Source organism: Sebastes umbrosus, chromosome 21 (assembly GCF_015220745.1).
Source record: "Sebastes umbrosus isolate fSebUmb1 chromosome 21, fSebUmb1.pri, whole genome shotgun sequence".
Classification (NCBI taxonomy): Eukaryota; Metazoa; Chordata; class Actinopteri; order Perciformes; family Sebastidae; genus Sebastes; species Sebastes umbrosus.
In genome coordinates this window covers 27,031,049-27,044,607 of record NC_051289.1, presented here as the reverse complement: position 1 = coordinate 27,044,607, position 13,559 = coordinate 27,031,049, and the positions used below count along the sequence as shown (strand labels likewise).

The 13,559-nt window shown below is 44.9% G+C and overlaps 17 non-coding genes across 17 annotated transcripts; 9 read left to right on the top strand and 8 right to left on the bottom strand.

The window, feature by feature from the left end:
• Positions 1-348: 348 nt before the first annotated feature.
• Positions 349-467, top strand: LOC119481026. The gene has a single exon (XR_005205068.1). It is a non-coding gene; the product is annotated as a 5S ribosomal RNA (ribosomal RNA).
• Positions 468-969: 502 nt separating this feature from the next.
• Positions 970-1,088, bottom strand: LOC119481049. The gene has a single exon (XR_005205090.1). It is a non-coding gene; the product is annotated as a 5S ribosomal RNA (ribosomal RNA).
• A 745-nt stretch (positions 1,089-1,833) lies between these two features.
• On the top strand, positions 1,834-1,952 carry LOC119481025. Its single transcript, XR_005205067.1, has one exon. It is a non-coding gene; the product is annotated as a 5S ribosomal RNA (ribosomal RNA).
• A 502-nt stretch (positions 1,953-2,454) lies between these two features.
• LOC119481048 lies at positions 2,455-2,573 on the bottom strand. Its single transcript, XR_005205089.1, has one exon. It is a non-coding gene; the product is annotated as a 5S ribosomal RNA (ribosomal RNA).
• A 745-nt stretch (positions 2,574-3,318) lies between these two features.
• On the top strand, positions 3,319-3,437 carry LOC119481024. The gene has a single exon (XR_005205066.1). It is a non-coding gene; the product is annotated as a 5S ribosomal RNA (ribosomal RNA).
• A 502-nt stretch (positions 3,438-3,939) lies between these two features.
• Positions 3,940-4,058, bottom strand: LOC119481047. The gene has a single exon (XR_005205088.1). It is a non-coding gene; the product is annotated as a 5S ribosomal RNA (ribosomal RNA).
• A 745-nt stretch (positions 4,059-4,803) lies between these two features.
• On the top strand, positions 4,804-4,922 carry LOC119481022. The gene has a single exon (XR_005205064.1). It is a non-coding gene; the product is annotated as a 5S ribosomal RNA (ribosomal RNA).
• A 502-nt stretch (positions 4,923-5,424) lies between these two features.
• Positions 5,425-5,543, bottom strand: LOC119481046. Its single transcript, XR_005205087.1, has one exon. It is a non-coding gene; the product is annotated as a 5S ribosomal RNA (ribosomal RNA).
• Positions 5,544-6,288: 745 nt separating this feature from the next.
• LOC119481068 lies at positions 6,289-6,407 on the top strand. The gene has a single exon (XR_005205108.1). It is a non-coding gene; the product is annotated as a 5S ribosomal RNA (ribosomal RNA).
• A 502-nt stretch (positions 6,408-6,909) lies between these two features.
• On the bottom strand, positions 6,910-7,028 carry LOC119481044. Its single transcript, XR_005205085.1, has one exon. It is a non-coding gene; the product is annotated as a 5S ribosomal RNA (ribosomal RNA).
• A 745-nt stretch (positions 7,029-7,773) lies between these two features.
• Positions 7,774-7,892, top strand: LOC119481056. The gene has a single exon (XR_005205097.1). It is a non-coding gene; the product is annotated as a 5S ribosomal RNA (ribosomal RNA).
• Positions 7,893-8,394: 502 nt separating this feature from the next.
• LOC119481043 lies at positions 8,395-8,513 on the bottom strand. The gene has a single exon (XR_005205084.1). It is a non-coding gene; the product is annotated as a 5S ribosomal RNA (ribosomal RNA).
• A 745-nt stretch (positions 8,514-9,258) lies between these two features.
• Positions 9,259-9,377, top strand: LOC119481045. The gene has a single exon (XR_005205086.1). It is a non-coding gene; the product is annotated as a 5S ribosomal RNA (ribosomal RNA).
• Positions 9,378-9,879: 502 nt separating this feature from the next.
• Positions 9,880-9,998, bottom strand: LOC119481041. The gene has a single exon (XR_005205083.1). It is a non-coding gene; the product is annotated as a 5S ribosomal RNA (ribosomal RNA).
• A 745-nt stretch (positions 9,999-10,743) lies between these two features.
• Positions 10,744-10,862, top strand: LOC119481033. Its single transcript, XR_005205075.1, has one exon. It is a non-coding gene; the product is annotated as a 5S ribosomal RNA (ribosomal RNA).
• A 502-nt stretch (positions 10,863-11,364) lies between these two features.
• Positions 11,365-11,483, bottom strand: LOC119481040. Its single transcript, XR_005205082.1, has one exon. It is a non-coding gene; the product is annotated as a 5S ribosomal RNA (ribosomal RNA).
• Positions 11,484-12,177: 694 nt separating this feature from the next.
• LOC119481016 lies at positions 12,178-12,296 on the top strand. Its single transcript, XR_005205058.1, has one exon. It is a non-coding gene; the product is annotated as a 5S ribosomal RNA (ribosomal RNA).
• Positions 12,297-13,559: the final 1,263 nt, after the last annotated feature.

Genomic DNA, 13,559 nt, shown 5'->3' with positions numbered 1-13,559 from the left:
GGGATAGTTTGGAGTTTTTACTCCACTACGTTTGTGATTGTTATTGCGACTTTGTCGATTTAGATTTGACATTTAAAACGTGATTGTTTCATAAAACATGGCGCAGTATGATACTTGAAAATGCTGCTTACACAGCAATACATCAGTGATAATAATCCAATAATATTTTTATAACATAGCCTGTAACAATGTAACAACGACAGAGTTTGTAACAAAGGCCCTTTTTGTCATTATAGTGAGAATATGTGTTTGTGTTCCTGACAATCTGCAGCTGCTACCTGTATAGACAGAATACGAAAACTTTGTGTTACAGCATCTTTAAATGGCCTTTTTGTTTCTGCAAATGTTGCTTACGGCCATACCACCCTGAACACGCCCGATCTCGTCTGATCTCGGAAGCCAAGCAGGGTCGGGCCTGGTCAGTACTTGGATGGGAGACCGCCTGGGAATACCAGGTGCTGTAAGCTTTTTCGCTTCTCTTTTACAAACAGCGGAGGGCGCTGCTGCTTCTTCGTTGGACACTGGCAGGCGCCGATGAAAATCAATGGAATGGTGTACACACAATGTCAATGCTTTTCAAATATTTTTTAAAGAGCAGATCACGAGTTACAAGTGTATATCATTATATCATAAACGAATTAGAAGCTGATCAATTTCACTCGGAAAAAAACCAAACCTTTATTGAAGTTTATTGGACAGCATACAGTGGAAAGAAAGGTGAAGATATACATCGCTCAGAAACGACACGTCAGTTTTCAACTTTTTTTCAAAAGCATGCAGAAGTGATTCAAACTGAAGTAATGGCCGTTACTCTTTGGTGACAGCACACTAGCATCAGGACAAAGCGTTGAAAATGTGGGAGAAAGAAAAATGCTGAAATTCAACATCCGGAGTCAAGCTGCTCTGATTTTCAAAGTCTCCACCGGAGAAGCAGCGGCGCCCTCTGCTGCTTGTAAAGAGAAGTGAAAAAGCTTACAGCACCTGGTATTCCCAGGCGGCCTCCCATCCAAGTACTGACCAGGCCCGACCCTGCTTAGCTTCCGAGATCAGACGAGATCGGGCGTGTTCAGGGTGGTATGGCCGTAAGCAACAGCACTGGTGACGAGATCGGGCGTGTTCAGGGTGGTATGGCCGTAAGCAACAGCACTGGTGACGAGATCGGGCGTGTTCAGGGTGGTATGGCCGTAAGCAACAGCACTGGTGACGAGGTCGGGCGTGTTCAGGGTGGTATGGCCGTGAGCAACAGCACTGGTGACAAAACGGCCCTTTATACATGTCAATCACTGCCACCGTGAACGCCTGTGTGCATTGCTGTCCATAGGGACATTAGCATATTTCCAGAAGTTCTGGGCAAGGAGCTCTGATTACAGTGACACATGAATGATACACACTATCTATGACAGAGGTGAGATTGTAACTGAGCTGCTTGGATGCAGGTTTGAGGGGCTTTTTGCAATTTTATGCTACTTTATACTTTATTTTACAGGGATAGTTTGGAGTTTTTACTCCACTACGTTTGTGATTGTTATTGCGACTTTGTCGATTTAGATTTGACATTTAAAACGTGATTGTTTCATAAAACATGGCGCAGTATGATACTTGAAAATGCTGCTTACACAGCAATACATCAGTGATAATAATCCAATAATATTTTTATAACATAGCCTGTAACAATGTAACAACGACAGAGTTTGTAACAAAGGCCCTTTTTGTCATTATAGTGAGAATATGTGTTTGTGTTCCTGACAATCTGCAGCTGCTACCTGTATAGACAGAATACGAAAACTTTGTGTTACAGCATCTTTAAATGGCCTTTTTGTTTCTGCAAATGTTGCTTACGGCCATACCACCCTGAACACGCCCGATCTCGTCTGATCTCGGAAGCCAAGCAGGGTCGGGCCTGGTCAGTACTTGGATGGGAGACCGCCTGGGAATACCAGGTGCTGTAAGCTTTTTCGCTTCTCTTTTACAAACAGCGGAGGGCGCTGCTGCTTCTTCGTTGGACACTGGCAGGCGCCGATGAAAATCAATGGAATGGTGTACACACAATGTCAATGCTTTTCAAATATTTTTTAAAGAGCAGATCACGAGTTACAAGTGTATATCATTATATCATAAACGAATTAGAAGCTGATCAATTTCACTCGGAAAAAAACCAAACCTTTATTGAAGTTTATTGGACAGCATACAGTGGAAAGAAAGGTGAAGATATACATCGCTCAGAAACGACACGTCAGTTTTCAACTTTTTTTCAAAAGCATGCAGAAGTGATTCAAACTGAAGTAATGGCCGTTACTCTTTGGTGACAGCACACTAGCATCAGGACAAAGCGTTGAAAATGTGGGAGAAAGAAAAATGCTGAAATTCAACATCCGGAGTCAAGCTGCTCTGATTTTCAAAGTCTCCACCGGAGAAGCAGCGGCGCCCTCTGCTGCTTGTAAAGAGAAGTGAAAAAGCTTACAGCACCTGGTATTCCCAGGCGGCCTCCCATCCAAGTACTGACCAGGCCCGACCCTGCTTAGCTTCCGAGATCAGACGAGATCGGGCGTGTTCAGGGTGGTATGGCCGTAAGCAACAGCACTGGTGACGAGATCGGGCGTGTTCAGGGTGGTATGGCCGTAAGCAACAGCACTGGTGACGAGATCGGGCGTGTTCAGGGTGGTATGGCCGTAAGCAACAGCACTGGTGACGAGGTCGGGCGTGTTCAGGGTGGTATGGCCGTGAGCAACAGCACTGGTGACAAAACGGCCCTTTATACATGTCAATCACTGCCACCGTGAACGCCTGTGTGCATTGCTGTCCATAGGGACATTAGCATATTTCCAGAAGTTCTGGGCAAGGAGCTCTGATTACAGTGACACATGAATGATACACACTATCTATGACAGAGGTGAGATTGTAACTGAGCTGCTTGGATGCAGGTTTGAGGGGCTTTTTGCAATTTTATGCTACTTTATACTTTATTTTACAGGGATAGTTTGGAGTTTTTACTCCACTACGTTTGTGATTGTTATTGCGACTTTGTCGATTTAGATTTGACATTTAAAACGTGATTGTTTCATAAAACATGGCGCAGTATGATACTTGAAAATGCTGCTTACACAGCAATACATCAGTGATAATAATCCAATAATATTTTTATAACATAGCCTGTAACAATGTAACAACGACAGAGTTTGTAACAAAGGCCCTTTTTGTCATTATAGTGAGAATATGTGTTTGTGTTCCTGACAATCTGCAGCTGCTACCTGTATAGACAGAATACGAAAACTTTGTGTTACAGCATCTTTAAATGGCCTTTTTGTTTCTGCAAATGTTGCTTACGGCCATACCACCCTGAACACGCCCGATCTCGTCTGATCTCGGAAGCCAAGCAGGGTCGGGCCTGGTCAGTACTTGGATGGGAGACCGCCTGGGAATACCAGGTGCTGTAAGCTTTTTCGCTTCTCTTTTACAAACAGCGGAGGGCGCTGCTGCTTCTTCGTTGGACACTGGCAGGCGCCGATGAAAATCAATGGAATGGTGTACACACAATGTCAATGCTTTTCAAATATTTTTTAAAGAGCAGATCACGAGTTACAAGTGTATATCATTATATCATAAACGAATTAGAAGCTGATCAATTTCACTCGGAAAAAAACCAAACCTTTATTGAAGTTTATTGGACAGCATACAGTGGAAAGAAAGGTGAAGATATACATCGCTCAGAAACGACACGTCAGTTTTCAACTTTTTTTCAAAAGCATGCAGAAGTGATTCAAACTGAAGTAATGGCCGTTACTCTTTGGTGACAGCACACTAGCATCAGGACAAAGCGTTGAAAATGTGGGAGAAAGAAAAATGCTGAAATTCAACATCCGGAGTCAAGCTGCTCTGATTTTCAAAGTCTCCACCGGAGAAGCAGCGGCGCCCTCTGCTGCTTGTAAAGAGAAGTGAAAAAGCTTACAGCACCTGGTATTCCCAGGCGGCCTCCCATCCAAGTACTGACCAGGCCCGACCCTGCTTAGCTTCCGAGATCAGACGAGATCGGGCGTGTTCAGGGTGGTATGGCCGTAAGCAACAGCACTGGTGACGAGATCGGGCGTGTTCAGGGTGGTATGGCCGTAAGCAACAGCACTGGTGACGAGATCGGGCGTGTTCAGGGTGGTATGGCCGTAAGCAACAGCACTGGTGACGAGGTCGGGCGTGTTCAGGGTGGTATGGCCGTGAGCAACAGCACTGGTGACAAAACGGCCCTTTATACATGTCAATCACTGCCACCGTGAACGCCTGTGTGCATTGCTGTCCATAGGGACATTAGCATATTTCCAGAAGTTCTGGGCAAGGAGCTCTGATTACAGTGACACATGAATGATACACACTATCTATGACAGAGGTGAGATTGTAACTGAGCTGCTTGGATGCAGGTTTGAGGGGCTTTTTGCAATTTTATGCTACTTTATACTTTATTTTACAGGGATAGTTTGGAGTTTTTACTCCACTACGTTTGTGATTGTTATTGCGACTTTGTCGATTTAGATTTGACATTTAAAACGTGATTGTTTCATAAAACATGGCGCAGTATGATACTTGAAAATGCTGCTTACACAGCAATACATCAGTGATAATAATCCAATAATATTTTTATAACATAGCCTGTAACAATGTAACAACGACAGAGTTTGTAACAAAGGCCCTTTTTGTCATTATAGTGAGAATATGTGTTTGTGTTCCTGACAATCTGCAGCTGCTACCTGTATAGACAGAATACGAAAACTTTGTGTTACAGCATCTTTAAATGGCCTTTTTGTTTCTGCAAATGTTGCTTACGGCCATACCACCCTGAACACGCCCGATCTCGTCTGATCTCGGAAGCCAAGCAGGGTCGGGCCTGGTCAGTACTTGGATGGGAGACCGCCTGGGAATACCAGGTGCTGTAAGCTTTTTCGCTTCTCTTTTACAAACAGCGGAGGGCGCTGCTGCTTCTTCGTTGGACACTGGCAGGCGCCGATGAAAATCAATGGAATGGTGTACACACAATGTCAATGCTTTTCAAATATTTTTTAAAGAGCAGATCACGAGTTACAAGTGTATATCATTATATCATAAACGAATTAGAAGCTGATCAATTTCACTCGGAAAAAAACCAAACCTTTATTGAAGTTTATTGGACAGCATACAGTGGAAAGAAAGGTGAAGATATACATCGCTCAGAAACGACACGTCAGTTTTCAACTTTTTTTCAAAAGCATGCAGAAGTGATTCAAACTGAAGTAATGGCCGTTACTCTTTGGTGACAGCACACTAGCATCAGGACAAAGCGTTGAAAATGTGGGAGAAAGAAAAATGCTGAAATTCAACATCCGGAGTCAAGCTGCTCTGATTTTCAAAGTCTCCACCGGAGAAGCAGCGGCGCCCTCTGCTGCTTGTAAAGAGAAGTGAAAAAGCTTACAGCACCTGGTATTCCCAGGCGGCCTCCCATCCAAGTACTGACCAGGCCCGACCCTGCTTAGCTTCCGAGATCAGACGAGATCGGGCGTGTTCAGGGTGGTATGGCCGTAAGCAACAGCACTGGTGACGAGATCGGGCGTGTTCAGGGTGGTATGGCCGTAAGCAACAGCACTGGTGACGAGATCGGGCGTGTTCAGGGTGGTATGGCCGTAAGCAACAGCACTGGTGACGAGGTCGGGCGTGTTCAGGGTGGTATGGCCGTGAGCAACAGCACTGGTGACAAAACGGCCCTTTATACATGTCAATCACTGCCACCGTGAACGCCTGTGTGCATTGCTGTCCATAGGGACATTAGCATATTTCCAGAAGTTCTGGGCAAGGAGCTCTGATTACAGTGACACATGAATGATACACACTATCTATGACAGAGGTGAGATTGTAACTGAGCTGCTTGGATGCAGGTTTGAGGGGCTTTTTGCAATTTTATGCTACTTTATACTTTATTTTACAGGGATAGTTTGGAGTTTTTACTCCACTACGTTTGTGATTGTTATTGCGACTTTGTCGATTTAGATTTGACATTTAAAACGTGATTGTTTCATAAAACATGGCGCAGTATGATACTTGAAAATGCTGCTTACACAGCAATACATCAGTGATAATAATCCAATAATATTTTTATAACATAGCCTGTAACAATGTAACAACGACAGAGTTTGTAACAAAGGCCCTTTTTGTCATTATAGTGAGAATATGTGTTTGTGTTCCTGACAATCTGCAGCTGCTACCTGTATAGACAGAATACGAAAACTTTGTGTTACAGCATCTTTAAATGGCCTTTTTGTTTCTGCAAATGTTGCTTACGGCCATACCACCCTGAACACGCCCGATCTCGTCTGATCTCGGAAGCCAAGCAGGGTCGGGCCTGGTCAGTACTTGGATGGGAGACCGCCTGGGAATACCAGGTGCTGTAAGCTTTTTCGCTTCTCTTTTACAAACAGCGGAGGGCGCTGCTGCTTCTTCGTTGGACACTGGCAGGCGCCGATGAAAATCAATGGAATGGTGTACACACAATGTCAATGCTTTTCAAATATTTTTTAAAGAGCAGATCACGAGTTACAAGTGTATATCATTATATCATAAACGAATTAGAAGCTGATCAATTTCACTCGGAAAAAAACCAAACCTTTATTGAAGTTTATTGGACAGCATACAGTGGAAAGAAAGGTGAAGATATACATCGCTCAGAAACGACACGTCAGTTTTCAACTTTTTTTCAAAAGCATGCAGAAGTGATTCAAACTGAAGTAATGGCCGTTACTCTTTGGTGACAGCACACTAGCATCAGGACAAAGCGTTGAAAATGTGGGAGAAAGAAAAATGCTGAAATTCAACATCCGGAGTCAAGCTGCTCTGATTTTCAAAGTCTCCACCGGAGAAGCAGCGGCGCCCTCTGCTGCTTGTAAAGAGAAGTGAAAAAGCTTACAGCACCTGGTATTCCCAGGCGGCCTCCCATCCAAGTACTGACCAGGCCCGACCCTGCTTAGCTTCCGAGATCAGACGAGATCGGGCGTGTTCAGGGTGGTATGGCCGTAAGCAACAGCACTGGTGACGAGATCGGGCGTGTTCAGGGTGGTATGGCCGTAAGCAACAGCACTGGTGACGAGATCGGGCGTGTTCAGGGTGGTATGGCCGTAAGCAACAGCACTGGTGACGAGATCGGGCGTGTTCAGGGTGGTATGGCCGTAAGCAACAGCACTGGTGACAAAACGGCCCTTTATACATGTCAATCACTGCCACCGTGAACGCCTGTGTGCATTGCTGTCCATAGGGACATTAGCATATTTCCAGAAGTTCTGGGCAAGGAGCTCTGATTACAGTGACACATGAATGATACACACTATCTATGACAGAGGTGAGATTGTAACTGAGCTGCTTGGATGCAGGTTTGAGGGGCTTTTTGCAATTTTATGCTACTTTATACTTTATTTTACAGGGATAGTTTGGAGTTTTTACTCCACTACGTTTGTGATTGTTATTGCGACTTTGTCGATTTAGATTTGACATTTAAAACGTGATTGTTTCATAAAACATGGCGCAGTATGATACTTGAAAATGCTGCTTACACAGCAATACATCAGTGATAATAATCCAATAATATTTTTATAACATAGCCTGTAACAATGTAACAACGACAGAGTTTGTAACAAAGGCCCTTTTTGTCATTATAGTGAGAATATGTGTTTGTGTTCCTGACAATCTGCAGCTGCTACCTGTATAGACAGAATACGAAAACTTTGTGTTACAGCATCTTTAAATGGCCTTTTTGTTTCTGCAAATGTTGCTTACGGCCATACCACCCTGAACACGCCCGATCTCGTCTGATCTCGGAAGCCAAGCAGGGTCGGGCCTGGTCAGTACTTGGATGGGAGACCGCCTGGGAATACCAGGTGCTGTAAGCTTTTTCGCTTCTCTTTTACAAACAGCGGAGGGCGCTGCTGCTTCTTCGTTGGACACTGGCAGGCGCCGATGAAAATCAATGGAATGGTGTACACACAATGTCAATGCTTTTCAAATATTTTTTAAAGAGCAGATCACGAGTTACAAGTGTATATCATTATATCATAAACGAATTAGAAGCTGATCAATTTCACTCGGAAAAAAACCAAACCTTTATTGAAGTTTATTGGACAGCATACAGTGGAAAGAAAGGTGAAGATATACATCGCTCAGAAACGACACGTCAGTTTTCAACTTTTTTTCAAAAGCATGCAGAAGTGATTCAAACTGAAGTAATGGCCGTTACTCTTTGGTGACAGCACACTAGCATCAGGACAAAGCGTTGAAAATGTGGGAGAAAGAAAAATGCTGAAATTCAACATCCGGAGTCAAGCTGCTCTGATTTTCAAAGTCTCCACCGGAGAAGCAGCGGCGCCCTCTGCTGCTTGTAAAGAGAAGTGAAAAAGCTTACAGCACCTGGTATTCCCAGGCGGCCTCCCATCCAAGTACTGACCAGGCCCGACCCTGCTTAGCTTCCGAGATCAGACGAGATCGGGCGTGTTCAGGGTGGTATGGCCGTAAGCAACAGCACTGGTGACGAGATCGGGCGTGTTCAGGGTGGTATGGCCGTAAGCAACAGCACTGGTGACGAGATCGGGCGTGTTCAGGGTGGTATGGCCGTAAGCAACAGCACTGGTGACGAGGTCGGGCGTGTTCAGGGTGGTATGGCCGTGAGCAACAGCACTGGTGACAAAACGGCCCTTTATACATGTCAATCACTGCCACCGTGAACGCCTGTGTGCATTGCTGTCCATAGGGACATTAGCATATTTCCAGAAGTTCTGGGCAAGGAGCTCTGATTACAGTGACACATGAATGATACACACTATCTATGACAGAGGTGAGATTGTAACTGAGCTGCTTGGATGCAGGTTTGAGGGGCTTTTTGCAATTTTATGCTACTTTATACTTTATTTTACAGGGATAGTTTGGAGTTTTTACTCCACTACGTTTGTGATTGTTATTGCGACTTTGTCGATTTAGATTTGACATTTAAAACGTGATTGTTTCATAAAACATGGCGCAGTATGATACTTGAAAATGCTGCTTACACAGCAATACATCAGTGATAATAATCCAATAATATTTTTATAACATAGCCTGTAACAATGTAACAACGACAGAGTTTGTAACAAAGGCCCTTTTTGTCATTATAGTGAGAATATGTGTTTGTGTTCCTGACAATCTGCAGCTGCTACCTGTATAGACAGAATACGAAAACTTTGTGTTACAGCATCTTTAAATGGCCTTTTTGTTTCTGCAAATGTTGCTTACGGCCATACCACCCTGAACACGCCCGATCTCGTCTGATCTCGGAAGCCAAGCAGGGTCGGGCCTGGTCAGTACTTGGATGGGAGACCGCCTGGGAATACCAGGTGCTGTAAGCTTTTTCGCTTCTCTTTTACAAACAGCGGAGGGCGCTGCTGCTTCTTCGTTGGACACTGGCAGGCGCCGATGAAAATCAATGGAATGGTGTACACACAATGTCAATGCTTTTCAAATATTTTTTAAAGAGCAGATCACGAGTTACAAGTGTATATCATTATATCATAAACGAATTAGAAGCTGATCAATTTCACTCGGAAAAAAACCAAACCTTTATTGAAGTTTATTGGACAGCATACAGTGGAAAGAAAGGTGAAGATATACATCGCTCAGAAACGACACGTCAGTTTTCAACTTTTTTTCAAAAGCATGCAGAAGTGATTCAAACTGAAGTAATGGCCGTTACTCTTTGGTGACAGCACACTAGCATCAGGACAAAGCGTTGAAAATGTGGGAGAAAGAAAAATGCTGAAATTCAACATCCGGAGTCAAGCTGCTCTGATTTTCAAAGTCTCCACCGGAGAAGCAGCGGCGCCCTCTGCTGCTTGTAAAGAGAAGTGAAAAAGCTTACAGCACCTGGTATTCCCAGGCGGCCTCCCATCCAAGTACTGACCAGGCCCGACCCTGCTTAGCTTCCGAGATCAGACGAGATCGGGCGTGTTCAGGGTGGTATGGCCGTAAGCAACAGCACTGGTGACGAGATCGGGCGTGTTCAGGGTGGTATGGCCGTAAGCAACAGCACTGGTGACGAGATCGGGCGTGTTCAGGGTGGTATGGCCGTAAGCAACAGCACTGGTGACGAGGTCGGGCGTGTTCAGGGTGGTATGGCCGTGAGCAACAGCACTGGTGACAAAACGGCCCTTTATACATGTCAATCACTGCCACCGTGAACGCCTGTGTGCATTGCTGTCCATAGGGACATTAGCATATTTCCAGAAGTTCTGGGCAAGGAGCTCTGATTACAGTGACACATGAATGATACACACTATCTATGACAGAGGTGAGATTGTAACTGAGCTGCTTGGATGCAGGTTTGAGGGGCTTTTTGCAATTTTATGCTACTTTATACTTTATTTTACAGGGATAGTTTGGAGTTTTTACTCCACTACGTTTGTGATTGTTATTGCGACTTTGTCGATTTAGATTTGACATTTAAAACGTGATTGTTTCATAAAACATGGCGCAGTATGATACTTGAAAATGCTGCTTACACAGCAATACATCAGTGATAATAATCCAATAATATTTTTATAACATAGCCTGTAACAATGTAACAACGACAGAGTTTGTAACAAAGGCCCTTTTTGTCATTATAGTGAGAATATGTGTTTGTGTTCCTGACAATCTGCAGCTGCTACCTGTATAGACAGAATACGAAAACTTTGTGTTACAGCATCTTTAAATGGCCTTTTTGTTTCTGCAAATGTTGCTTACGGCCATACCACCCTGAACACGCCCGATCTCGTCTGATCTCGGAAGCCAAGCAGGGTCGGGCCTGGTCAGTACTTGGATGGGAGACCGCCTGGGAATACCAGGTGCTGTAAGCTTTTTCGCTTCTCTTTTACAAACAGCGGAGGGCGCTGCTGCTTCTTCGTTGGACACTGGCAGGCGCCGATGAAAATCAATGGAATGGTGTACACACAATGTCAATGCTTTTCAAATATTTTTTAAAGAGCAGATCACGAGTTACAAGTGTATATCATTATATCATAAACGAATTAGAAGCTGATCAATTTCACTCGGAAAAAAACCAAACCTTTATTGAAGTTTATTGGACAGCATACAGTGGAAAGAAAGGTGAAGATATACATCGCTCAGAAACGACACGTCAGTTTTCAACTTTTTTTCAAAAGCATGCAGAAGTGATTCAAACTGAAGTAATGGCCGTTACTCTTTGGTGACAGCACACTAGCATCAGGACAAAGCGTTGAAAATGTGGGAGAAAGAAAAATGCTGAAATTCAACATCCGGAGTCAAGCTGCTCTGATTTTCAAAGTCTCCACCGGAGAAGCAGCGGCGCCCTCTGCTGCTTGTAAAGAGAAGTGAAAAAGCTTACAGCACCTGGTATTCCCAGGCGGCCTCCCATCCAAGTACTGACCAGGCCCGACCCTGCTTAGCTTCCGAGATCAGACGAGATCGGGCGTGTTCAGGGTGGTATGGCCGTAAGCAACAGCACTGGTGACGAGATCGGGCGTGTTCAGGGTGGTATGGCCGTAAGCAACAGCACTGGTGACGAGGTCGGGCGTGTTCAGGGTGGTATGGCCGTGAGCAACAGCACTGGTGACAAAACGGCCCTTTATACATGTCAATCACTGCCACCGTGAACGCCTGTGTGCATTGCTGTCCATAGGGACATTAGCATATTTCCAGAAGTTCTGGGCAAGGAGCTCTGATTACAGTGACACATGAATGATACACACTATCTATGACAGAGGTGAGATTGTAACTGAGCTGCTTGGATGCAGGTTTGAGGGGCTTTTTGCAATTTTATGCTACTTTATACTTTATTTTACAGGGATAGTTTGGAGTTTTTACTCCACTACGTTTGTGATTGTTATTGCGACTTTGTCGATTTAGATTTGACATTTAAAACGTGATTGTTTCATAAAACATGGCGCAGTATGATACTTGAAAATGCTGCTTACACAGCAATACATCAGTGATAATAATCCAATAATATTTTTATAACATAGCCTGTAACAATGTAACAACGACAGAGTTTGTAACAAAGGCCCTTTTTGTCATTATAGTGAGAATATGTGTTTGTGTTCCTGACAATCTGCAGCTGCTACCTGTATAGACAGAATACGAAAACTTTGTGTTACAGCATCTTTAAATGGCCTTTTTGTTTCTGCAAATGTTGCTTACGGCCATACCACCCTGAACACGCCCGATCTCGTCTGATCTCGGAAGCCAAGCAGGGTCGGGCCTGGTCAGTACTTGGATGGGAGACCGCCTGGGAATACCAGGTGCTGTAAGCTTTTTCGCTTCTCTTTTACAAACAGCGGAGGGCGCTGCTGCTTCTTCGTTGGACACTGGCAGGCGCCGATGAAAATCAATGGAATGGTGTACACACAATGTCAATGCTTTTCAAATATTTTTTAAAGAGCAGATCACGAGTTACAAGTGTATATCATTATATCATAAACGAATTAGAAGCTGATCAATTTCACTCGGAAAAAAACCAAACCTTTATTGAAGTTTATTGGACAGCATACAGTGGAAAGAAAGGTGAAGATATACATCGCTCAGAAACGACACGTCAGTTTTCAACTTTTTTTCAAAAGCATGCAGAAGTGATTCAAACTGAAGTAATGGCCGTTACTCTTTGGTGACAGCACACTAGCATCAGGACAAAGCGTTGAAAATGTGGGCTCTCATCCCCCAAAGACCTCCTGGGACTGGGGGTCTGGCCACCGGCCACCGGCCCCTGGCCCCTGGCCTCATCCCTCCACTCAGCCTAGCCCCAGAGAGGGACTCTCCTCGGGCCCCAGAGAGCCCCGCGGTGGTCCTTTCACCCGGAGGAAAAGACTTGGTCTTTTTTTCTCTTTTTTTTCTTTTTTGGGAGTTTTTCCTCCAGGGCCATTCCTCCACTCAGCCTAGCCCCAGAGAGGGACTCTCCTCGGGCCCCAGAGAGCCCCGCGGTGGTCCTTTCACCCGGAGGAAAAGACTTGGTCTTTTTTCTCTTTTTTTTCTTTTTTGGGAGTTTTTCCTCCAGGGCCATTCCTCCACTCAGCCTAGCCCTAGAGAGGGACTCTCCTCGGGCCCCAGAGAGCCCTGCGGTGGTCCTTTCACCCGGAGGAAAAGACTTGGTCTTTTTTCTCTTTTTTTCTTTTTTGGGAGTTTTTCCTCCAGGGCCATTCCTCCACTCAGCCTAGCCCCAGAGAGGGACTCTCCTCGGGCCCCAGAGAGCCCCGCGGTGGTCCTTTCACCCGGAGGAAAAGACTTGGTCTTTTTTCTCTTTTTTGGGAGTTTTTCCTCCAGGGCCATCCCTCCACTCAGCCTAGCCCTAGAGAGGGACTCTCCTCGGGCCCCAGAGAGCCCCGCGGTGGTCCTTTCACCCGGAGGAAAAGACTTGGTCTTTCTTCTCTTTTTTGGGAGTTTTTCCTCCAGGGCCATCCCTCCACTCAGCCTAGCCCCAGAGAGGGACTCTCCTCGGGCCCCAGAGAGCCCCGCGGTGGTCCTTTCACCCGGAGGAAAAGACTTGGTCTTTTTTCTCTTTTTTTCTTTTTTGGGAGTTTTTC